This window comes from Stegostoma tigrinum, chromosome 26, assembly GCF_030684315.1.
Source record: "Stegostoma tigrinum isolate sSteTig4 chromosome 26, sSteTig4.hap1, whole genome shotgun sequence".
Classification (NCBI taxonomy): Eukaryota; Metazoa; Chordata; class Chondrichthyes; order Orectolobiformes; family Stegostomatidae; genus Stegostoma; species Stegostoma tigrinum.
The window spans coordinates 6017238-6043436 of NC_081379.1; the positions used below are offsets into that span (position 1 = coordinate 6017238).

General features: G+C 42.1%; 2 protein-coding genes across 19 annotated transcripts in view; one reads left to right on the top strand and one right to left on the bottom strand.

Annotated features, from left to right (window-relative positions):
- tango2 (transport and golgi organization 2 homolog (Drosophila)) overlaps nt 1-21582 on the bottom strand; it is a 151135-nt gene extending 129553 nt beyond the window's left edge. For 3 of the 5 annotated variants that reach the window (XM_048556324.2, XM_059654917.1, XM_059654912.1), the window contains exon 1: nt 21341-21582. The gene's annotated coding sequence lies outside the window, so the exon portion shown is untranslated. Of the gene's footprint in view, nt 1-21334 lie in introns of all 5 variants that reach the window. The other 2 variants (XM_059654913.1, XM_059654916.1) reach the window with 2 other exon arrangements.
- Nucleotides 21583-22005: 423 nt separating this feature from the next.
- Nucleotides 22006-26199, top strand: part of arvcfb (ARVCF delta catenin family member b) — a 271561-nt gene continuing 267367 nt past the window's right edge. For 5 of the 14 annotated variants that reach the window (XM_048556414.2, XM_048556426.2, XM_059654919.1 and 2 more), the window contains exon 1: nt 22075-22707. The gene's annotated coding sequence lies outside the window, so the exon portion shown is untranslated. The other 9 variants (XM_059654918.1, XM_059654921.1, XM_059654920.1 and 6 more) reach the window with 5 other exon arrangements.

Here is a 26199-nt window from a genome sequence, read left to right on the forward strand (position 1 = left end):
GATTTGGGAGGTTAGGGTCACTGCTGGTGTCCCCTCTGACTTCACCTGTGAGAAGTGCACCCAAATCCAGCTCCTCACAAACCGTGTTAGGGAGCTGGAGTTGGTGCTCTGGAGCTGGATGAACTCTGGATCATTCAGGAGCCTGACAGAGTTATAAGGAGGTGGTCACACCAAGTTACAGGAAAAAACTAGCTGGGTGACTGTCAGGAGGGGTAAAGGGAAAAGGCAGACAGTGCAGGGATCCCCTGTGGCTGTTCTTCTCAATAATAAGCATACTGTTTTGGGTAGTGTTGGCATGGGTGGGATGGGGACTTGCCTGGGGAAGGCCATAGCAGACAGGTCTCCGTCACTGACCTTGGCCCTGTGGCACAGATGACAAGGGGTGGGGGGGGGGGGGGGGAATAGGAGAGCAATTGTAGTAGGGGATTCAATAGTAAGAGGCACAGACAGGCAGTTATGTGGACACGAACGAGATGAACGGGTGGTATGTTGCCTCCCAGGTGCCAGGGTCCGTGATGTCTTGGATCGAGTCTTCAAGGTCCTTAAGGGGGAGGGTGCGCAACCAGCAGGCATGGTACACATTGGTACCGATGACACAGGGAGAAAAAGAACAGAGAATGTGAAAAACGAGTACAGGGAGTTAGGTTGGAAGCTGAAGTCCAGGACAAACAGGATAGTTATCTCCAGATTACTACCAGTGCCACGTGATAACGAGGTAAGAAACAGGGAAAGAGCGCAGCTAAACACATGGCTACAGGACTGTTGTGGGAGGGAGGGCTTCCATTGTGTGGATAATTGGAGCACATTCTGGAGAAGGTGGGACCTGTACAGTTTAGGACATAGAACATTATAGCACAGTACAGGCCCTTCGGCCCTCGATGTTGTGCTGACCTGTCATACCAATCTCAAGCCCGACTAACCTACACTATTCCATGTACGTCCATATGCTTATCCAATGACGACTTAAATGTACCTAAAGTTGGCAAATCTACTAGCATTGCAGGCAAAGCGTTCCATTCCCTTACTACTCTCTGACTAAAGAAACTACCTCTGACATCTGTCCTATATCTTTCATCCCTCAATTTAAAGCTATGCCCCCTCGTGCTCGCCGTCACCATCCTAAGAAAAAGGCTCTCCCTATCCACCCTATCTAACCCTCTGATTATTTTATATGTTTCAATTAAGTCACCTCTCAACCTTCTTCTCTCTAATGAAAACAGCCTCAAGTCCCTCAGCCTTTCCTCGTAAGACCTTCCCTCCATACCAGGCAACATCCTAGTAAATCTCCTCTGCACCCTTTCCAAAGCTTCCACATCCTAAACGGGTTGCACCTGAACTGGAAGGGCAGAAGTATCCTGGGAGGGAGGTTTGCTCGAGTTGTACGGGATGGTTTATTGGCAAGGGAACCGAATTTTTAATTCAGATGATGAGGTATTCAGCCTTCCAACAGACACCACAGGGAGTGAGGCGCTTAATAAGAAATATGGTCGATGGAGCGTACCTGTGGAATGGTTTCAGCTATGTATACTTCAATGCTAGAAGTATCAGAAATAAGGCAGATGAACTTAGAGCATAGGTCAGTAGCTGGAACTACGATGTTGTGGCCATTACAGAAACTTGGGTAACTCAGGGACAGGAATGGTTGTTGTAAGTTTTGGGATTTAGATGTTTTAAAAGAAATAGGAAGGGTTGTAAAAGAGGCAGGGGAATGGCATTGCTAGTCAGGGCAAGTAGAGCAGCTATTGAAAGGCAGTTCGAGAATGCTATGTCCAAAGAGTCTATGTGGGTTCAGGTCAGGAACAAGAAAGGAACAGTCACTTTGTTGGGTTTTTTTTTACAAACCCCCTAATAGTTGCAGAGAAGTGGAGGAGCGGATTGGGAGGCAGATACTGGAAAGGTGCAGAAGTCACAGAGTTGTAGTCATGGGTGACTTCAACTTTCCAAATATTGATTGGATACTTTTTAGTTGTAATAGTTTAGATGGAGCGGATTTTGTTCAGTGCGTTTAGGAAGGATTCCTGACACAGTATGTAGGTAGACCAACACAAGGAGAGGCCACTTTACATTTGGTCCTTGGCAATGAATTGGGCCAAGTGTTAGACCTGTTGGTAGGAGACCATCTTGGAGGTAGTGATCATAATGCTGTTACTTTTACAATAGTCATGGAAAAGGATAGGTACATATAGCAGGGTAAGATTTATAATGGGGGGGGAAGGGTAATTACAATTCTGTTAGGCAAGAACTGGGCAACATAAAATGGGAACAGATGCAGTCAGGGAAGAGCACTAATGAAATGTGGAGTTTTTTTAACGAATGCATACTGTTTGTGCTCAATATGTTTGTCCTTAGCAGGCGGGGAAAATGCAGTCAAGTGAGGGAGCCTTGGTTCTCAAGAGAGGTTGAACGACTGGTTAAGAGGAAGAAGGATGCTTTTCTAAGGTTTAGGAAACAAGGAATGGAAAAGGCTCTAGAGGGATACAAGTTAGCCAGGGAGGGGCTGAAGAAAGGGCTTAGGACAGCTATAAAGGGGCATGAGAAAACCATGGCAGATAGGATCAGGGAAAACTCCAAGGCTTTTTACACTTAGATGAAGAATAAGAAAACGACCAGAGAAAGGGTAGGGCCGATCAAGGATTCTAAAGGGAATTTGTGCACAAAGCCCAAAGAGATAGGAGAGGCCCTTAATGAATACTTTCCTTTGGTATTCACAACCGAGAGGGACCTAGTTGTAGAGGAGGACAGTGTGAAACAGGCTGGTAGGCTAGAGGAGGTCAATGTTAGTAAGGACGTTGTACTAGGAATTTTGAGGAACTTGAAGATAGAGAAGTCCCCCGGGTCTTATCGGATTTATCAGAAGATTCAATGGGAAGCAAGGGAAGAGATGGCATGGCCTTCATCCTCAACGTCTGTGGGTAAAGTGCTGGAAAATTGGAGAGAGGCAACTGTCATTCCCTTGTTCAAGAAAGGTCAGTCTTACGTCAGTGGTGGGTAAGTTTTTGGAAAGGGCTCAGAGATAGGATTTATGATCACTTGGAAAGACACAGTTTGATTCATGATAGTCAGCATGGATTTGTGAGGAGTAGATCATGCCTCACAAACCTTATTGAATTCTTTGAAGAGGTGACCAAACACGTGGATGAAAGCAGACCAGTGGATATGGTATACATGGATTTAAGTAAGGTGTTTGATAAGGTTCCCCACGGTAGGCTCATGCAGAAGGTAAGGAGGCATGGGATGGGGGAAATGTGGCAGATTGGAGTCAGAATTGACTGACCCTTAGAAGACAAGGGGTGGTAGCGGATGGAAAATATTCAACATGGTGCTCAGTTACAAGTGGTGTATCACAAGGATCTGTTCTGGGTCCTGTTCTATTTGTGATTTTTGTAAATGATTTGGATGAAGGAATGGAAGGGTGGATTAGTAAGTTCACGGACGATACGGAGGTGGGTGGAGTTGTGGATAGTGCGGAAGGCTGTTCTACGTTACAAAGGGACATTGTTAGGACGCAGAGCTGGGCTGAGAAGTGGAAGATGGAGTTTAACCCTGAAAAGTGTGAGGGCATTCATTTTGAAAGGACAAACTTGAAAGCAGAAAACAGGGTTAACGGAAAGATTCTTGGCAGTGTGGAGGAGCAGAGGGATCTTGGGGATCATGTCCACAGTTCTCTGAAATCTGCCACCCAGGTGGATAGAGTTGTTAAGAAGGCGTATGTACAGGAGTGTCAAATGGAACACAAAGGTCCTGCTGGATTAACAAATCAAATATGACTACATCATCTGCCAAATATTAAGTCAGGCATTAACATCTCTGCACGTGCAATGTGAGTGAATTTTCGCTGAGGGAGCAGGGAGGGCACTGTGATTGACTTCACTCAGCAAGACAGAAGAAGAGGAAGCAAGACAAAGGATTTAGGTCTTTTTTCCTAATAGTTTCCCTAATTATGACTCATGGTGAAAACTGGGTATGCAAGAACAGCCAATGAGGACAGATGGGGGTTTCCACCTCCCATTCATGAACACTGTTTTGAGATTTTGGCAGAAATTGCGGTGTCTCCCTGGGTGGTTTCATTCGACAAACACAAATCAGAAAGGCCATTTGACATGTCAGATTAAGCATCTGAAAAATTACTGGGTGAGAAATACAGCGAAGTCTTGATGAAGAAACCAGTGGTAAAATTGGCAGAATCTTTGATGATATGCTAATTTGCCATCATATAGAAAGCACTGCCCGAGACGATGATGGAAACAAGATTCTAAAGTTGTTTCCAAAAAGGAACTGGATAAATACTTGAGGCGGAAAACTAATTCTGCTGGGCTACAGGAAAAAAGCATGGGAGTGGAGCTTATTTAGTAGTGCATTCAAAAGGTAGCATGGACACAGTGTGCAGAAAATGGCTTCCTTCTTTAAAACTCACGTATCGTTGTAAAACTCAATGACATGCGCACACACAGCTGTTGACTGCAAACACCAGGTCACTCACCCCATGGCGAGTACAGGTAGTTCTCCTATAACCTGATAGCTGCATTCTTGCATGACCTCATGCTATAGAAAATCACCAGAGAAAATCACGTTGTAGGGAAATTGCTATGGAAAATTGCAAGATTAGTACAACAGGAAGTTTGTGTTATCAGAACAACATCCACTATTCAATCGCATTACAGCTAATTTGCGATAATGAGACACGCATTATAGCAGAACAATCTGTCATGCAAATCATGATTCTGTGCTTTTCAGTGGCAAAGATGCGCTGTTCGTAGGTTACCTTCCATGCTCCTATTGGGCTACAAGGGTGCCTACACCCTTTCCAATGGCTAGTCCAGTAAATATGGGAATGCCAATGAGTTTAAGTACTGACATAACAAGGTGTAGAGCTGGATGAACACAGCAGGTCGAGCAGCATCAGTAGAGCAGAGAAGCTGATGTTTTGGGCCTAGACCCTTTTGTAGAAATGCCCATTTCTGAAGAAAGGTTAAGGCCTGAAATGTCAGCTTTCCTGCTCCTCTGATGCTGCTTGGCCTGCTGTGTTCATCCAGCTCTACACTTTGTTACCTTAGATTCTCCAGCATCTGTAGTTCCTACTATCTCTAGCCTAAGTATTGTTCAGTTAGTGAAGAGAATAAGAAAAATAAATCAGCTTTGTTTTCTGCCCCTTACTGTCAACGCCATATGGTTGAAAATGGTTTTCATAGGACATCAGATGTTCTCTCTCCCAACTGCTTAGCTGACAAATCCATGTTGGTTCATACATGACAAATGACAACTGGAAGGGGTCACAAGATGAGAAAAGCCATTCAGCACATCTTGGGACAACCAACCAGAAAATTCAAGACAACCATTCACAGTGCTTAACTGTTCCTACGCTAATTCCTCAGTTTACATTATCCAGAATTATTGAGTCAATATGCCTCCAAATTTAAATAGTAGCCAAAGGAACTGCACTTAAACACCTGGCATTTGTTCACAACATAACTTTTGTATGAAGGAAAAACAGTGACTGCCCAATTTGGGACAGCATCATTTTCTGAATGGTGCTATAAGGAATCTATCGATAAATGAACAAATGAACAAAATTTTACCAATGATGAGTCATTTTAAATCAGTACTGAAAAATATAGCATCGGCAGTTCCTACTATCTCTGAAAAATATAGCCGACTGCTTGTTGAATTCAAAGCTGTCTCAGCAAATTGTATGCCCATATTTGCAGTGCAATTGTGGTATCAGTATGAAAAAGCTTCTGTTTATACCAACACTGTAGTTTTGTGGAATAAATTGCTTGGTAAGGTTAATGCTCAATCAACTTGAAATGATTAATTTTGGTTGTGTTCACTTCAGCAGACTATCGGGAAATTCAGAAGATTATGCAGAAAACAATTTTAAATGGTTTTTTCAAGTCCGATAAAGGACAACACAAGTAAAACAGAGTCAGTCCCAACCCAAAACATCAGCATTCCTGCTCCTCTGATGCCTGTCTGGCCTGCTGTGTTCCTCCAGCTCCAACCTGTGTTATCTCTGACTCCAGCATCGACAGTTCTCACCATCTCAGAGTCAATGTTATGCTCACTCATAAATTGGACTAGCAAGTTTCTTTTGATTCATGAATTCTCTCTAAAAAAAAACAGACAGCATCAAACATAAAGGCAAGTAAATTGGAAACTACAGCTTACTTTTAGTAACAGTTCACTAAAACCAAAGACCCATATAAAATCCAAGTTAGAGCTCTTCATTTAAACCTAAGGTTCTACTTCTCTCCCTGCAATCCCCACCACGAAGGAGGCATGTTTAAACAAACAGATGGCCAATTATTTTCTGACTAAATTATAAACTGATTTCATTTTAAAAACGTTTTTGTTTGCTCTTCCATGTTTGAGTTTTTTCTAGCAGGAAAATAGGGGGAAAAACATTAGTGGAGAGAAAGTGAGGGTGGGAGGAATTTCCCCCAGAGCCAGAGGTGATTTTGGAAGCAGGTAATGTCAGATTCACCCCAGACAACAGGCCACTTTCCTGCGAATTTTCTGGAGATAGCTTCAGGGAAATGACAGCTACTTGACTAGCAGTACCAGGAATTGGATCTGGGTAACTACTGCGAAATTGAAACAAACAAATTGAAGCAGGCATTGAAACAAAACACTACATTCTTTCAGGTTTGCAATAGGCAGAGTACAAAGGTGCTCAACCAGCCCATGCTTGCAAAGCCCAAAACAAACTGTCTGCACTTAAATGTGATTCTGCGTTTGGACAACATTTGTTGAATATTCCTGAATGCACTTATAGCTGCATGAATGAGTTATTTCAGGTTATCAATCAAGCCTATAACATTTACATTTGCTAGAAGCGCCATGCGTTCATATCTAAAGCCAGTGCTCTGCAGAAAAATAATGATAGGTCCAAGTCTTGCACCTATTTTTTGAATTACCCAGGAGCTTGGCGGGGGAGGGGGTGGCAATAGTTCCTCATTGCTTTCTCATAGCAATATCTCAGCCGAAGTTAAACCTTTACCCCTGTAGTATAAATTGGTGTGATCCTTTGAAATTTGGCATTCTTGCATTTGTTGATGAATGTGCATTCAAAAAATGGTCTCTCTTTTAGCAACATACAGGTTCTGTACTATCAAGTGACAAATTAGTAGGCTCTCCTTGAATAAAATCAAATTCTTTGTGCAGGGTTCATCTACTCATCTAAATCAAAAGAACACCAGAGGTCAGAGCACCAAGAGATTGCTCATTTTAAGGACGTGGGTAGGCCATTTAGGTTTCAGATGAGGAGAAATTTCCTCATCCAGGGAGAGTGATCAACCTGTGGAATTATAAAGTTGTTGAGGCCAAAACATTAACTGTTTTAGAGAAGGAGTTACTCATAGTTTTTAGGATTACCACGATCAAAACGTTTGGAAAGAAAGCAGGGTACGGAGTTGGATGATCGCCTTGATCAGATGTAATGGCAGAGCAGGCTTGCATGGTTGAATGGCCTACACCTGTTCCTTTTTCTATGTTTTAATGTTCACTTTATTGGACCAAATTGACAAATCTTGGGTCATCTTCCTTCGAAGGTCTGAAGATGTGTGTTTTGCCTGCAGGAGACTCACCAGAGAAATGTAAAATTTGAAGGACTGACTTCTGATTCAATAATTAATAACATGGCTTCATCTCGTATGGTCCTATCCTGTTCGAATTATCTCGGAAGCAAAGAGTCTAGATTAGTCCTCTCCCATCTTCAAACTGCTCACCATTTCTAACTGGATGACCATTTCTAACTGGATGACAAACAAGGAAGCCTGCTATTTTATTGAATGCTGCAAATATGAAGTCACTGGATGCACTGAGGCAGTGAGCAGGTTCTGGACACGGAAATGGTTCCACCTCCAAGTTTATACTTTCACTTATAAAAATTCAGCTGAATTAAATTCCCCAAAAATGCAGGTAAAAAAAAACACTAGTAAAAGCCTATTTTAAATGGAACTAGCAAGGTTAACTTTAGGTTATATGCCAGTCCACAATTCCTTTATCCTTCAAATAATTATATATGCTTTCTCTAAAAACTGTTCATTCTTACTAATTATACAGACTCAGTATAAAACTGCTGCTTATCCCCAAACAGATTTTCTTTAAATTAGAAGTGAAATTGAACTGACTGTTGTGTCCCTATCCACTACAATGTGACAATAAAATTTCTGTCTTGTCATGATAATTTTGCCTGAATTTCCCCTTATTTAGCAGGAAAACTGTATCACAGAGTAACTGATTCACAGCTGTGCATCATATGCATTGAAATCCGCGAAGTATACAGAACAGCAGCAGTGCAATGTTGTGTCACTAGGAAAAGAATGACAGCTCACGAACTACACACCTATGAAGTGGGGTACAATTTTCTCCAAAGCTCAGAGTAGTCCTATGCATGCCTGGATAAGTATACATGAAACTATGAGTACTGCATCGAAAAGCACAAAGTTTTGGAAGAAACTGATTCTGATTCTGGAAAAGAGAACTCAAAGGAAATCAATGTCGACCTATAAAAAATTTTAAAAATTACAATATACGTACAGGAGTATGCCGTTTGGTTGATTGAGCCTGTTCCTCCATTAAATATGATCATGGCTGATCATCCAAATCAGCATTTTGTTCCTGCTTTCTCCGATACCCTTTGATCATTTAGCGCTAAGAAGTAGATCACATGCTTTCTTGAAAACATTTAATGTTTTGGCCTGAACCGCTTTTGTGGCAGGGAATTCCACAGGCTCACCACTCTATCAGTGAAGAAATTTCTCTTTATCTCAGCCCTAACTAAAAGGCCTACCCAATATCCTTAGATAACCCTGGTTCTGTAATCCCTAAATTTACCCTGTCTAAGTCTTGTTTGAATTTTACAGGTTTCTAGGAGTTCCCTCCCTCATTGTTCTAAATTCCTGCAAATACAGTCTGAACTGATCCAGTCCCTTTTCAGAAGTCAGTCCTGCCACGCCAGGAATCAGGGTTAAGAGAAGAGACTGAAAGCTTTGCTGAAGAGATGGACTTTGAGGAGCAATTTACAGACAGATGGATTATGATGGATGGTTGACTCTCTCTCTTTAACATAAGTGTATGGAATTTGATTCAACCGTACAACATTTCTGTAAAAGGAGGCTGCAAAATCTTTTCAATACATTCACAAACTGTGAAGAAAGCAGTACAATTATAAATGTTGTCATTCCCAACTCTAGTTGTTTGGAGAGAGAATTTTTGAGGAAGATTACATTCGACTGCAGTACCAGGGATGGTTACACTACAGCGATTCAAAGTGACATTTAAAGCAGGCAACATACGACATGGGTTAACATTGTCCATGAATCAATCCTTCTCCTTATTATTTCAATCGCAAAGTAATAATCTAAATTCCGTGGAAAGTACACAGATAGCTAATTTTTTTTTAAACTGTAAGCTTCTTTAATGCATTTTTTGTCACTCGAGAAAGACCAAGGGCGATGGATGATTATGTCCTTGAAGTCTCTGTTCTGGATCAATTCATCGATCTGATCCACAGAAAAAGGAAGATATTGAAGCAGCTAGACTTTGGCAGCTGGTCAATACAGTTATAGAAGTCTAAAGCACAAAAAAAGGCCTTTCATCCCATTGAGTCTGTGCCAGTGAAAAACAACCATCTAACTATTTGAATCCCATTTTCTAGCACTTGGCCCATACTGAATGTTGTACAGATGCATGTGTGCATCTAAATACTTCTTAAATACTATGAGGGCTTCTGCCTCTATCACTTTCAGACAGTGAGTTCCTGATTCCCACCACTGTATGGGTGAAAAATAATTTTCCTAACATCACCTCTAAACCTCCTGGCCTTTACCTTAAATCTACAACCTCTAGTCATTGATCCCTCTACTAAGGGGGAAACGATCTATTTTGTTTACCCTATTTTTGTCCCTCAATGTTATTTATTTCAATCATGTCCTCCCTCAGTCTCCTCTGCTCCAAACAAAATAACCCAGACTATCCAATCTTTTTTCATAAGAAAAGCTTTTCAGTCCAGGCAACATCCTCTGCACCGTCTTGAATGCAATCCCTCCCATAATGTGGATTCTAGAAGTGCACACAATACTCTATTTTTTGCCCAAATAACTTTTCATACTCTGCCTCAGCTAAATTGGAAAGTATCCCATATACCTTCATAACCACTTTATCTTCCTATCCTGCTACCTTAAAGGACCAGCAGACATGCACACCAAGATCCCTCTGATTCTCAGTGCTTCCCAGGGTACGTCCATTCATCATATATTCACTTGCCTGGTTTGTCCTGCCCAAATGCATCACCTCACATTTCTCTGGATTGAGTTCCAATTGCCAATCATCAGCCCATCTGACCAGCCCATCTACATCCTCCAACCTGCAGATCATATGGCCTCCAGTGGGAATAGATGCCAGGACCTCAACAGTCTAAAAAGACAGCTGGTACTAAATTCCTGATCATTTTCAGCCTGTTTTATGACCTGCATAAATTTGCCTGCTCATCTTTCATTACCTCTGCTAGAATTCATTTCACGACATTCAGTTCTTGAAGATAGGTGGTGCTGTCGTGCCACAAACAAGTTATATTAATTCCTTCAAACCAAGTAGCACTGCATTTTGCATTGTGTCACTTTTCTGAGGAAGGATGCATTTCATTTCCAGGAGTTCCAGTGTCAGATTCAACAGTCAGTGGGAGCTTTGAAGTCTGTCCTTGCTCAGTCTGCAATCCAGTTTTTCAAGCAACAGGAGATGGATATCCTACTCTTTTGAGGGGTAACTTAGGTTGTGCTGCCCATGCTTGAAGCTGCCCCCCACCCCACTCATGATTCAGGACACCCAGACTAACACCTCTACTAGTACATCAGGACAAACTCCTGATCCAAGCCATTGCACTGCTCACTGTTGGTCCTTGTTGCGAGTGGAACAATTTAAATTCCTGAATCAATTTTTTAAAATTAGTAATTAATTGAAACATTTTAAACTTTTCAAAAGCATTGCTAATATGGAGTCATTCCACTCTCAACTTTAATCAGTTTTTAGTAATGTGGGTCAGGTGAACATTCCCTACTGTTTTTCCCTTGTATTATTTAACTTCGATTTCCCTGTTGAACTGAAACAGGCTTTGATACCAGGAATTCCATAAAAGAATTTTAAAAATAAAACTCTTCCACAGAAACAAGCTGAAGGCTTCTCCTTCAGTCCTGATAACTTATGCATTTCTCACTGTACTGCACGCCCGACCATTACAGGACTCCAGTCTTGATTACACCCAATATATTTGCTTCTACTTTGCATCTACGTCTTCAAGTAGACATGTTGTCTCCTTCTGACTGTCACAATGCCAGCTCTGAGCATCTGTGTCTTTCGTAAAACCATAAGATACGAGCAGAATTAGGCCATTTGGCCCATTGAATCTGTTCTGCCTGATACAATGTGTTTCTCAAGCCCATTCTCCTGCCTTCTCCCTGTAATCTTTGATCCCCTTAAGTGAGAACATGTCTATCTCTGTCTTAAATACACTCAACTGACAGCCTTCACAAGCAATGCATTCCTCTGATGCTGACTGACGAAATTCCTCTTCATCTCAGTTTTAAAAGGTTGCCCCTTCACTCTGAGACTATGCCCTTAGGGCCTAATCTCTCTTACTAGTAGAAACAGCTTCTTCACATCCACTCTATCTCAGTATCCTGTAAATTTCATAACAGATTGCCCCTAATCCTTCTAAACTCCACCTGCAAATTTGCTTCTTGCTGCTGAATGCTGAATGTTTTCCCCCAACTAGTGTCACTCATTACAACACTGTAAATTGTGCAAAGGGAACATGATTTAGGGGGAAAAAAATAGACCTGAATGTCATTGTTACAAAAAGTGTAGAGCTGGATGAACACAGCAGGCCAAGCAGCATCTTAGGAGCAGAGTTTTTCTGCTCCTAAGATGCTGTTTGGCCTGCTGTGTTCATCCAGCTCTACACTTTGTTATCTCGGATTCTCCAGCATCTGCAGATCCTATTACCTCTGAATGTCATTGTATCTAATTTAAACTCACCTAATTTTCTGCTCAATGAAGTAACCAGTGGAAAATGTGGCTAGATAGAACTGTGTAATTTCACATCTAATGTTCCAAGTTCTTCTCCAGTTCTAAGTGCCTGCTCTTGATATTTTTTTCAATCCATCTGCCCATAAATGGGATCTGTAAGAACTAAGCGCTGCACCAAAAATTTCCTGTCACCTTAATTCAGTGAATATGGCAGTTTCAACCCTAACTGAATCTTCATGACAGCCTCAAGGTTTTCAATGAAAGAAATGGATGCAGTGGTCCTTGAGCCAACCCGCTGCAACTCAATAAAAGTTGTTGCAGAAACCCCTAGCTGAGCGTATTTTCCCCAAACCACATATTCAGTGACCACTCTCTTCCTCATTTTCCCAACAAATCTCCATTCTCCTCCTCTTCACTGACTGATTTAGGTTGTCAGCACCCTCCTTTTCCCATTGAACAATCGTGATATCTTTGCTGATCAGGCTATCCTCAACATAGTAGTTATCAATGACTCAGACAGGAGTATGAACTGATCCTCTTTACCTAGCAAATATTTCTGCAAGTAAACACCTTGCCCTGCCGATTTGGATGGAAATATGAACATGGAGGAGGTATCTGTGGTAGCTTTCTTATCTGCTTCATTTTTGCAAGCTCTCTTGGCTCCCTGTTTCTTCAACATCCACCCCTATTTATTTCTCAAGTAGCACACTCCTCCTGATTCCTTTATTGCTCCACAAACTTACTTCTTCGTGACTCCATCTCCCATTCCTCTCCCATCCTGTCCCCAACCTCTTTTCAATCATTCATTCTCTGTCCCCATCAACCAGCCTCCTATTACACCATTTCTATCCAAACCCTCTCACCTTCTCATTTAATAGCTTATGAGCAATGCCACAGAAGATTAATTATTGCATCAGAAAAATAAATATTACACTTTCAGTTTGTACACAAGCCTAACATGGACTTAGTTCTGAGGAAGGGTCACTGGATCCAAAACTTTAACTCTGTTTTCTCCTCCACAGATGCTGCCAGACCTGCTGAGCTTTTCCAGCAACTTTGTTTTTGTTGCTAACATGGACTTCCTTGAGATGGAACATCTACAATGTGACTTGACTGGTCATCTTCTGTTGATTTGAAAATGGAATGCCAAAAGAGGCAATTTCAGGGCATTAGTCAATTATACAGCGGAGACGTGGGTTTGATTTGATTTGATTTTCTGGGAAAGAGACATGTTCCCTTCTAACAAAGGAAGTAGTGAACTGTGTGGGTTTTTACAACAATACAGCAGCGCTTATGAATATTTTATTTCTAGTGTCTGTTCACAATTCCAATGATTTATTATCTTCTATTTTGTACCTTGCTATGGTTGGATGAGTTTTAAATCTCTGGTCCAAATAATAAAGAACTTACATTGTGTCGCACACTTTAACGTTATCAGAATATCCTAAATCATTCTAAAATGGGGATGCATAAGCATACTGGAATTATTGCTGGACTGTTAACCCAGAGACACAGGTAATGTTGTTGCAACTAGGATTGAATCCTGCCATGGCAGATTGGAATTCCATAAATATCTGGAATTCAGAGTCTAATGAAGACCACTGTCAGTTGTTGGGAAAAAGCCCAGTCGAATTCAGTAATGACCTTTAGGGAAGTAAACTGCCATCTTTACTTGGATTGATCGACATGTGACTCCAGATCCACAGCAATGTGGTTGACTAATAGGGATTCTGTAAATGCATTAAAAAGTCTCACAGCCAATAAAATACCTCCACTCAAGAAGCCGGTTTCAACGGAGGAGGAGGCAACGAAGGAGTTGGCGGGGGGTGCACAGACATGGGTGGAAAATAAAATCAAACAAAGAAAACCTCAAGGGGCCCCAGTGGCCAATATCAGAACGGAAAGAGGCTGCCATGTGAAGGTCACATGAGCAGCTCCTCTGACAAAGATGAGTGGAAGGTTGGCCACAGACCAAAAAAAAATCAAGCAGCATGGGGCTGAGTAGCACTCTCTAATACCTGATGTTGCAAGGGCTCCGGTGAAATCCAACCTCCAGTCATTGGGAACGCCGACACCTCCAGGCAATTGTGAGCAACGACGCTCCGAAAAGGAAGTGGAGTAAATGCAGAACAGGTATAAAAGGTACCTCTGTCTGATTTGGAACTGGATCTTCCTGGTTTTGTCCTCACCTTGATGACACCAGATTGGTGCAATGGCCTCAGGGAGGAACTGGGCAGCTACCTCAGCCCTGTGAAGGTGCAAGTGTTCGCTCATATCACAGAGATGCAGGAGCTCAACAAGTGACAAGGCCATGGAAGAACTGATATCGGACACTTGATAATTTGAAGTAACTGCACAGAGACCAGTGTCGTGTCATTAAGTCACCATTTTTTTAACCAGTGCACAGTACACTGGTTGTAACCAGCCAGGCTGGAGCCAGGGGACTCCTGAAATCAAGAGACTGTCTGAATCTCCTGCTTATATGTGTCAGCCAGGATTCCCTGATTGGCCCAGGTTAACAACTCCAATCAAGGATCTCATTCAATGGATTCACCTGGTCCTGGTTTCAGTCAATAGAATAATCTTAAAAATCTTATAACTTGTTTTTGAAAACTGCCAGCATTAATGTGCAAAGCATTAAAGACACTATGTGATGTGTTTCCACATTGGCTTACCTGGCCAAAACCAAAGCAGACCTCCTGCTGACACAGGACTGTCGCATACAGCATCTCAGAAGCTACAGGAAATGGTCAAGCGAATTGACCCACAGGCCATCAAGCCCTTCAGGGAATGACAAGTGCCATTCCAAAGGCCTGGGTATTCTGCTGCGAGGCTGCAACTTTATCGTGTCTGAGGTGGAGGTTGAGCACGGGCAACCCCTTGCAGCAGTGTAGTGTTCAGAAATGCAGTCCTGAAATTAATGTGTATGCCCCAACAGTAAGGAGTGGGTGCCAGACTGTCCTGCAACAGCCCCCACTGCTGCTGGCAATATCCATGCTGGTCATTCTGACTGGAGACTTCAGCTGCATCATTGACGCAGCTGGACAATCGAGAGGGATGGGGATAGCACATTGGATGCCACATCCAGATCTTTCAAGGAATTGGTTAAGGATATCAAGCTATATGACATCCTCAGCATCCCAGCAGACAGAGTGCAGCATAGATACGTCCGGTTGCAGCCAGATAGGTCTGACCGCTCAAGGATAGATTACCTTTCTGTGTCCCGAGCGCTCTCGGTCAGATCCATCCGATGTCAGGAGCGTGTTCTTTTCTTACTACTACCTTTTGCTGGCTGACTGTTACTTATAGGATAACCAGCAAGCTAGGAAAGGGATGTGGAAGCTGAGTGTGAAACTGCTGACCCCAGGAAACACCTAGGAGTTCAAAAAGGATTAAATAAGCGGAGAACTGTGAAAACCCCTCTGAGTCTTCAGCGGATGAGTGGGGAACAGCCAAGGGGAGCAGCAAGAGGTTCTTCGTCTCAAATGGTGTTCAGAAGGTGAGAGAGAGATATAGAGATAGAGAGAAAACTATCCAACCTCCAGAAGGACATGCAGAGCCTACCCATGCTGCAGACAATAGGGGCCAATGTCAAGGAGGACCTTCAGGTCGTGAAGAGCCAGCCAGCCTCATGCTCTGCCTCAGAAACATCCAAGACAGCCCTTCAGTCCAGGGTTTGCTCTGAGCAGTGGCATGAGACGAGCTCGCGTTTCTTCTTTCAGAAGGTGCACAGGGAGAGCTTTGTGATCAGCAGCCTTAAGGAATAAGATGGCTCAATCTAACAGCCTGAGGATAAGCAAATCCTTTTACATCAGGCTGTGTTATCTAAAGTCCACAGATACATGGTCTCCCAGTCATTCCTATCCTCTATCATGGAGGTCTTAGACAACAGCATGTGAAGAGGTTGGATCAGCCTGACCAAGGCCCTTAAGTCCTTTAGAAAGAAAGCAACTTGTGGAAGTGATGGTTTACTTGCCAAATTGTATTCAGCTCTGGGGGACTTGACTGGACAGGTTCTGCTGAGAGATGTATCACAATATGCTTCGAGTAGCTAGCATTGTGTGAATCCATGAACAAAGGCATCATCACCCTCAGTTACAAGTGGAGCAGGCGGAGGGGGGGGGGGGGGGGGGGGGGGTGGAATTTGAAATTGCCAACCAATTTTACTGTTGAATATGCATTGTAAAAATTGGTCTGAGGTCATCACCAACTGGATCAGGTCTGCTCTGGGATTGGTGATTCACCCTGCTCACTCCTGTACTGTACCGGGAAACAAGACCTCTGAGATCCTCTTGTTCAGTGGGGATACCACTGCCTGAGCACAGGACAAGGGAGTGGATACCTGCCTCATCAGTATGAACCAAGACAAGGCCCTTAACAGCTATTGCACACCTACGTGTGGGATGTGGTCTCTAAAATGGGCTTTGGGGAGGGAATCCAAAATTAGATCTAACTGCTGTACACCAATATCAGTAACATAGTATCAATCAATGGGCAAGAACAGAAAACTTCTTGCTCAGATCTGGAGTCAGGCAGGACTGCCCACTCTCTCCTGCCTCGTGTGCTATATAGAGCTGAACCCATCAGGAAGGATGAGACCTGAGAGGGGTGAGTGTGCCAGGTAGCGAAGGCCTGCAGGTCAAAAACTCCCTGTACGTGGATGACAATGTCTATTCTGCTCAGATCTGCTGTTTTTGCACAGGCTCTTGAGCATCTGTGATCACTTTGAACTGGCCTCAGGAACCAAGGTAAATAAAGGCAAGAGTGAGGCCATGTTCTTTAGAAATTGGCTCTTCATGCCCCAGAATATCAACATACCTCTTTCTGATCTTACAATCATACATGCCATTCTTTTTGGTGAATTTCGATGTGAAGTACTCATTAAAGGATCTAATCCACTTTCTCTGGTTCCACGCAGAAATTCCCACTTTTGTCTTTGACTGGACCTACTCTCTTCCTAGTTACCCTTTTGGTCCTGACAGACATATAAAATGACTTTGGGATTCTCCTTAATCCTACTTGCCAAGGATATTTCACGGACGCCTTTTAGCCCTCCTTTCCTGTCTTAAGTTTTTTTTAATGCTACCTTTATACTTCTTCTCAGCCTTGTTTGATTTCAGTTTCCTGAACATTACAGGTGTTTCCTTTTCATTTTTGACTAAACTTTGAACATCTCGTCATCCAAAGTTCCTGAATCTTGCTATCCTTATCTTTTATCATCAGAGAAACACGCTGCAATCTGATCAACTGGTCTTGAAAAGACTCCCAAAAGTCCTATGTGGATTAACACTTAAAAAGCAGCCTCCAGTCTAATTTCTCCTTGTAGTAGATAACAAGGTGTAGAGATGGATGAACACAGCAGGCTAAGCAGCATCATAGGAGCAGGAAAGCTGATGTTTTGGGCCTGGACCCTTCTTCAGAAAATGAAGGGTCCCGAAACGTCAGCTTTCCTGCTCCTATGAAATTGCTTGCCCTGCTGTGGTCATCCTTGTGATCTCTAATTTCTCCAAGTCCTGCCTAATACTGTTGGAATTAACCTTTCCCCAGATTTTCAACCAAAGATCAGTCTTATCCTTATTCATGACTACCGTGAACCTTATGAAATATGATCACTGTTCCCAAAATGCTCTCCTACTGAAACTTTAGTCACTTCGTCAGGATCATTCCTCAATACAAGGTTTAGTGTGGCACCCTTCTCTAGTTAGGCTATCTCATATTATTGCAAGAACCCTCCTGAATGCACCCAACAAATTCTGTCGCATATAAGACCCTTGCACTAAGAGAGTCCCATTTTTCAATGATCTGCTTACCCATATGTTCATCTATCTCCTGCTAGCTATTCAAAGCCGATAGTATAACCCCATCATAATGACTTGATCTTCCTTATCCCTTATTCTATCCATGTGACATCACTGGATGAAACTTCCAAAATGTCCCCTGTTAGTATAGCTGTGACATTCTCCTTAATCAATAATTATTCCTTTTAGATCCTTCTCCAGCTCTCCAAATGTACCCAAATCCTGGAATGTTGAGCTGCTAGTCCTGCCCTTCTCCCAGCCAAATTTCTGCAATGGCTACCACAACGTAGTCTCATATATTAATCCGAGGTCTAAGCTCATCTGCCTTACATATTATACTCCTTGCATTAAAAGTAAACACAACTCCTGACTGCCAGTCCTGCTGTATTCATTAACTTAGCCCTGTCTCTTCTCTCATTAGACTTATTTCATTTAATGTTGACCTTCTCCTCTATTTTTTCACATTCTAACCCACTACTGTTTCCCCCACCAACCTAAGACTGACAATTGAAGATAAGGTATTATGTAAAATCACGTATGTTAAGTTTTTCTAAGTTTTGCTTAAAATTACTTACAGAATTCACAATTTTAAAAATCTGTTCAGACCAAAGCATACTTGATTCGCATATTGTACTCAAATATAACTGTGTCAAATTAATTCAGGGGTTAACTATTGACAAGGTTGAAAAATTGGTTGGGAATAGGTACTCAAACTGGCAGCATGTGACCAATGGTGTCCCACAAGGATCTGTGTTCAGTGTCAATTCTTCACATTATTTATTAACAACTTGGATAATGGCAAAGAAAGTCATACATACAAATGTGCTGACCACACAAAGTTAGGTGATATTACAAAGGAACTTTGATAAACTAGGTGACTGAGAAAAACTGTGGTAGATGATGTTCAAAGTATGCAAGTTTGAGGTTACGCATTTTGGACCAAAAAAGAATAGATCAGGGTACTTTGAAGATGATATGAAGTTAAATAGAGTGGAGGTTCAAAGAGACTTAGGGTTTAGGTGCATAGCTCTTCACAGTGCCACAAAATGCACAGAAAATAATCAAAAAACAAAAATCGAATGGAATGCTGGCCTCCAAATTTAGTGGAGTGGAGTATAAGAATGCCAACATTATCCTGCACTTGTACAAAACCCTGGTTAGACCTCATTTGAGGTCCTGACAGCAGACCCAGGATCTTCTACTTAGGAAGAATATATTGCCCTTGGAAGGAGTACAGTGTAGGTTTAGGTGGCAGACTTACTTGCCAAGCTGGTGGTTTAGTTTGTAAACGTTTCACCAGCCTGCTAGGTAACATTTTCTGTCTGCCACTGGTGAAGTATTAGTGTTCTGTCCCACTTGTTACACATGTGCCTCGGTTTGCTGGGGTTGTTGGCATTACTTCCAGTTCTGTTTTTCAGCAGTTCGTATGTGTTTGTTGATGGAGTTTCGGTTGGAATGCCAGGCCGCCCTGGTATGTCTGTTTGGCTCGTGTTATTATGGACATGTTGTCCCAGTTGAATTTGTATCCTTCTTTGTCAGTGTGTATTGAAACCAGTAAGAATTGATTGCGTCTCTTGGTGGCTAGTTGGTGTCCGTGTTTCCTTATTGTCAGTTTTCTTCCGGTTTGGCCTGTGTACTGTTTTTCAAAGTTGTTGCATGGTATTTTGTATATGATGTTAGTTTTATTGTTTGAGGGTATGGGATCCTTTACATTATCAGTAGCTGTCGCAGAGTGGTTGTTGGCTTGTGAGCTATCCTGATACCTAGGCATCTGAGTAGTCTTGTGGTTATCTCTGATGTACAGTAGAATGGTTTGTGTGCCTGGCGGTGTTGTATCTTTTTGTTGTGGTCTGTCATGGAGGTAATGGTGGATTGTGCTTTTTGGGTATCCATTCCTTTTAAAAACTCTGTATAAGCACTCCTGTTCTGCATTGCTCAATTCTGGATTGCTGCAGTGTATTGTGATCTGTTTGAATAATGTCCTGCTGCAGTTCTGTTTATGGCTGTTGGGGTGGTTACTGGAGTAATTGAGTATCCGGTCCGTATGTGTGGTCTTTCTGTATATACTGTCTAGGAAGGGTAGTCAGTTATTGTTCCCTCCTTGTTTTGTGAATTTTATTCTGGTGAGGATCTTGGCTAGATGTCAGTGAGTTTTTTTTAGTCTTGTGCATTTGATAATCATGAAAGACTGAAGATGTTGGGACTGTTCTCCACACATAGATGAAGACTTAGAGGGGATTTTATAGAGGTTTTCAAGATCATGAGTGAGCTGGACAGAGTAGACAGGGAGAAACTTACTCTCATAAAAGGAACTAGAAGAAGAGAGCATAGATTTTATGTGATCTGCAAAATAAGCAAAGATGAAAAGAGGAAAACTTTTTTTTCCACTCACTGAGTCAATGGTATGGAAAATTTGGAAGTGTCATGGAGGCAGGTTCAATTGAATTATTCAGGAAGGCATTGGATGATTATTTGGATAAATATAATGTGCAATGGTGAGGGGGAAAAGCAGGAGATTGGAACTAGGTGACGATGTTCATTTAACAAGATACTGCAGGTACTCCCTCCTTCCACACCATAACACTTCTGTAGTTCTGTTATAACATTATTAGAAGCTTATGAAAAAGAAACAAATAGGACAGCCTTATTAAAAGTAATTCCGCAAATTATTATTTTATTATTTAGTACCTATTACAACACAAAATCTTCAGCATCTTATATGGCAAACAGATTTATTTAAATATTCTTCTATTATTAGTGCAATCAGACATACAATCGCTTTCACATTTAACAGGAGGTTCATACAGAAATATTTTGATACCCCAGGACTGTGCTAGTCACTGGACTTGAAACGCTAACCTTGCTGTCTCTCCACAGATACTGCCAGATTTTGATGCCCAGCATCCACAGTTTTCTGTAACTTATTAATTGCCCATTCTACAGTAAATTATTAAAAGATTGTCAGACTGCTTTGAATGCTGGGACAGTCCAACATCCACTGTTTATTTCGCCAGGAAAGCAAACTACAACTCTCAGGCAAGGTCAACAAATAAAGTTTATATTTCAAGAAGGATAGCACAATGCATAGCTGGTACTTAAACATATATCTCTAAATTGCTAAACTGTTCCTGTCATATGAGTAGACAACTCTAATCAGAAACACAGGTGGATGAATCGAGGTGCAACGAAACAATTCTCTGACCTGCAAACCTAAAAATGACATGTATGCAATAAATTAAATCACAAGGAGGAATATTTGTCGTAACATTCCAACGTATCAGCTGAAGGCTACATATTTACAAAAGGCAGGAATATACCTCGTCCAATAATTGATTTTAGAAGACCCTGAAGGGGCTGTCAAGAAGGGGTGACTCAGAACGTATAAGCTTTCTGGGCCCAGAGAAGAGAGACACAAGGTGCCAGACATAATTTTAGCAAAATCAAAACCACACATTGCGAACTTGGTGATAACTGATAATCAGTGACAGGTAACAATATGAAAAAGTACTTACTCTTACCTTGGATATTACGAGCACCTGATTTACCAACTTAAACATCTGTGGCGTTGATCATTCCTCAGCTCTGCAGTCCCTTCAACAACAATCAAGCCTATTGGTGCAGAGCGCTTTACGAACAACTAGATTCTCCGCCCTCCTCCAACAATGATTGGTTAGTCTTTACAGAATCTGTTTATCTGTGTACGGCGATCAATCTCATGTCTGTGATAATAGGAACTGCAGATACTGGAGAATCCAAGATAATAAAGTGTGAAGCTGGATGAACACAGCAGGCCAAGCAGCATCTCAGGTGTTCCTGAGATGCTGCTTGGCCTGCTGTGTTCATCCAGCTTCACACTTTATTAAACTCATGTCTGTATTTGAACTGCTCATCTTGAAAAGGGGGCGGAAGGGAATTCAACATCCCGCCTTATATGAGATGTAATTGGCTGAGGTGGGACAAAGCACGCCGAACTACCTCTGATTGCTTTTCATGCACGTCAATCATCACCGACGGCACCCAACCTGATGACGACTGGCTATTCACGCTGCCAATTATAGCGGCTTTCAATCTATTGGGCATCATCTCTGTCAGTCATTGCTTTCGCGATCGTGATTGCTGGAATGCCGCGGTAAGGGGGCGTTTCTGGGGTGGTGGTGTTGTGCTATTCGATGTGAGGGAGAGCGTGCGGTTTCGTCGACTGTTCACCACAGGAGGAGGAGGAGGAGGAGAAGGAGAGGAAGGTGCGGGCGCAGAAGCGGTCTTGTTAGCTGTGATTTGAAGCTTTCTGTTTTTTTAAAGCCACTATTTGAATTATAAGAGATTCCCCTACTCCCTTCCGCCTTTAATTGAATATACTTCAGGTCGCGATCTTCCCTTCCCTTCCCCCAACCCCTTCCTCTAGGCACATTAATCCGGGGAGAAGTGAGTGGCTTGAGGACAAACTCTGCAGCAGGTCTGTTTTTCCTCAGGAAAGGAGGTGTAATAAACCCTTTCAGATAAATCCTTTTTAGAAGAGGGTGGGGGAATAAAATAGGTTCTCGTTTGCTGCAATTTTTCTTTTTGTAGCGTTTTTGCCTCTCTTGTTCCCCTCCGTTACACGAGGTGGGGAAACGAAGTGGAAGATTTTTATCTCTCTTTTCACGCGCCCCCCCCCCCGCATTAGTATTTCAAAAACACCGTTAAGTCAGGCCGAAAGGAGCAGCAACACCACAGAAAGGAAGAGGCGGGCAACGCTTTCGGCTGTTTGTTCTGGTGGAAGAAACGTTTTTTTTCGCGATGAGTGGTCTAGTAGAACTTAAACAAAAGGTGTTGTAATTAATCTGTCTGGGACGCCCTCCCCGGTTCGAGAAGGAAACCTCTCCTAAACTGGGAGAGCCGATCTAAGGTATGCCATGAACAATGCCATCAAGCCCATTTCTTCCAATTTCGTGTGATGATTTTCGAGAATGGCCGAATTATGTCTTGAACGTTTATTTTGTTATTTTCATTTCGAGATGATAGCATCTGGCTGTTTATATTAGTGGATTGCATTAATTTCCAGCTACCTGTTACGGATCCCTATTTTTGCCAATGATTTTCAAGAACGCGAACGAGGACAAAAAGAGGAGAAAGAGCTCCTGTTGTGGAGCACAAATAGGTTGAGTCCGAATCATGTGAAACTTGATCATTCACAATTATATATCTTTTAACCATCTTTGCTTTTCTCTATTTTGCACTTTGGACGGCTGTTCAAATGTATTTAGCTTGAGGATGTTGTCGAAATCTGCAAGGCGAAATTATGCTGTGATATGTTGAGTTTGAATTATTTGGGAGTGCAGTCAAACCAGTTTTTAGGAGTCATTTTAATCTTGCCAAAATGTGCTTGCTTATTCTGCGGTGGTAAGGTGTGATTTCTAATTTGATACTACGACATTGGAGGAAATTCGTTAGCGTTGAAGATACAACAAATGGTTCGCTGGCGACCCGTGCATTTCTAGCCGTCTGGTGACCTGTCGTGGTTTGATTTTTCTCTACGGAGTTATGAACTGAGGAGTTTGTGGTCTAAGTTTTCGTGTGCTGACTTTAAATGTCAGTGGTAATTATTTTGGCAAAGAAGTAACATTGAAATTAACACGATTGTAATAAATCTAATTTTGCGACAACTCGTGGGATCGATTTTAAGATTTAATCTTTTTTGGGGAATACTGTCTTGCAGTTCTTTTGTACCGTGTTTAATTCTAGAAATGTGGTTATGTAAGAACGTGGACTGTCATGCTTTACGTTATTTACAACTTTCAATGAAAACGGACTCCGCCTCTGTTATTTACATCATGCAGTTTGGACTGAGAACATGTTTTGTTGATCTTGGCAGGTGGACACTTTGCAGACGTGAAGAGGTAGAATGTCATTCCGTTGCAACACGGACACGTATAGGAATTATGGAACGCAGGACAGAGAATGTCTGGTTTCAGCGTTTTTGCGTGGGGAAAGTGATTTGTATTATTTATTTCCGGGCCGTAAACCTTGTTCAAACAACAAGGTGTGGAGCTGGATGAGCACAGCAGGCCAAGCAGCATCTTAGGAGCACAAAACCTTGTGCGAATGTCTGGTTCAGCGTCAGAAGTTTATTTGATGTTCTTGGGAAGCACCGAGACTGCTTTTTGCTAAGTCCGAGTGCTATACTAATGCAATTATTGTCGAATTCATTGAAATCCTAGTCTTTCCTAATAGTCACGTCCTTAACGATTTTAGGATGTCCTGTATTATTGTGATGCCAACAAAATATTTTTGAAATGTAGTCACCAAGTGAATGCGTCAACAAGTTGACTGCACGATGGTACGATCGGCAGCGATGCAATGGGCAATTTAAATCGGTTTGTTTGAGTAACAAATGTAATGTAGCGTACAAAGGAAACTCCGCACTCTGGTCCCACCGGATTTTGTTCCAGACATTTTCTTAAAAAAAAGTCAGGTCCTCAGGTCGAAAAAAAAGCCATATCCTAGCTCGACTTTTCCAGCACTGCACTGACGTGTTGGCCAGGATTTTGTACTTTAAAAAAGTTAATTGGCAGTTGAACATACAACCGTTTGACTTTGACATGAGTGCAACCAGGGGTTTAGAAATTTGGGAGGCACAAAGTTGGCAATCTTGAGGCCTGAGATCAGATTCGATCATGCTCGTTGCTTTTCATGCCGAAGGTATAGGAGGAAGAACTCCCCTTTTGATGTATTTAGAAATGCACTTGTGATACCAAGGCATAGGAGGATATGGGCCATGTGCTGGAAAATGGGATTAGAATAGTTGTGGTTATTTTTGACTGCTGTGGATGAGATGGGCCAAAGGGCCTCTTTCCACACCACAGCTGTCTGACCCAATGAGTTAGGTGGGAGCACTTCAGTCTTTCAAAACTTAGGGTTTCTGTCATTCTCAGAATATTTGTGAAATACTGCAAGTTGTCTTGTTTATCCACACTAGAGTAAATGGCTGTTAGAACAGCCTTATTGATGAAAAGCAGGATGCAAGAACAATTCTAGTTTGTCGTGATAAATTGCTTAATTATCTGCTTTTTAATCTCTAGACTCAACTGTCTGTTTTACCACTGTTCTTGGAAAATGTTGTTTCATTCAACTGAGATTAGCAACATGTAAATGATTTCTACCTGAAGTTTTCAGACTTGTTCAAGACAAATGTGTTCAGATGATTTGCTATTTCTGTACCTTGGGGCCAATGTATCATCCATTTGTAGTGATAGGCTCAGACAAAATTCTTAATTTTCAAGTAGAAATGGTAGTGGTTGCATTGAAAAGCAAATCCACTTGGCTTCCTTAGACGTGGTGTGTACAGCATTGTTGAAAGTGCACCTGTTATTTGTTGATTGGGTTGTATGAGGAGCTCAAGTTGGTTAAACTTTCTCCCTCTTTTTTTATTTGAAAAGTTTGTCTCTCTCTTTGTGCTATTTTTACTGCATAATAACACTGGCTGGTATTGGGAATTAATTTGGGGGAAGCTCTGTATGATCCTGTACTGTTAGACCGAAGCATGCTTTCAGGGCAAATGAATTTCTCATTGGGGGTTTAGGTTTCGAATTAGAATATGTTGAATGCCACTTAGTTAAGTTCGGGATTATGGTGAAAATTCACCAGTGTCGCCCCACATGGCACTGTCTTAGGTACAAATCCTGTATACAAAATAGAGATAAGAAAAGTTACCTTAGAGGTATAAATGTAGAATCAGTCTTAGGTAACTCTATCTCACCACTCATTTTCTTCTGGTTGGATTTTCAACATTGTCTTTTGTCAACCTGGGATTCAGCCCTGGATGGTTCATGAGGGCATGCGGAACTGGGGAAACGGTCCAGTGTGTTTTATGCACCTCCTGCTCTCGTCCCTTGATCTCTCTCCAAAAACCATGATGTGGTTCTTGTCATCTTCGCTTTCCATTCCACTAGCCTCTTTTATACAATGAATTATACTCTTGCCCTCCCAATACAGCATTCTGAAGGGGCTGTTCTCGGGGAATTTCCTGTGTTGCTCGTTACACCCTTTACTTCCCTGAAGCACAATTCCAGGCCAGTTAAGGAGATGGAACCCTGCCCACTTACCACCACCACCTTTCCCCCTGTCCATGAATCCAAATGCTGTTTGCCAGTGAAACCCATTTTAATTGTACTTCTTCAATCTAGTCTACTGTCACAGTGGCACAGTGGCTAGCATTGCTGCTGCATAGTGCCAGGGACCTGAGCTCGATTCCACCCTCTGGCGACTCCCTGTGTGCAGTTATCAGGGCGGTAGTGAGAGATGATATAGATTCTACTGAACAAAACGTTGAATCCATTTGGGTGGAAATTAGGAATATCAGTGACTTCTTCTCCCTGCTAGGTGTGGCCTATAGGCCACC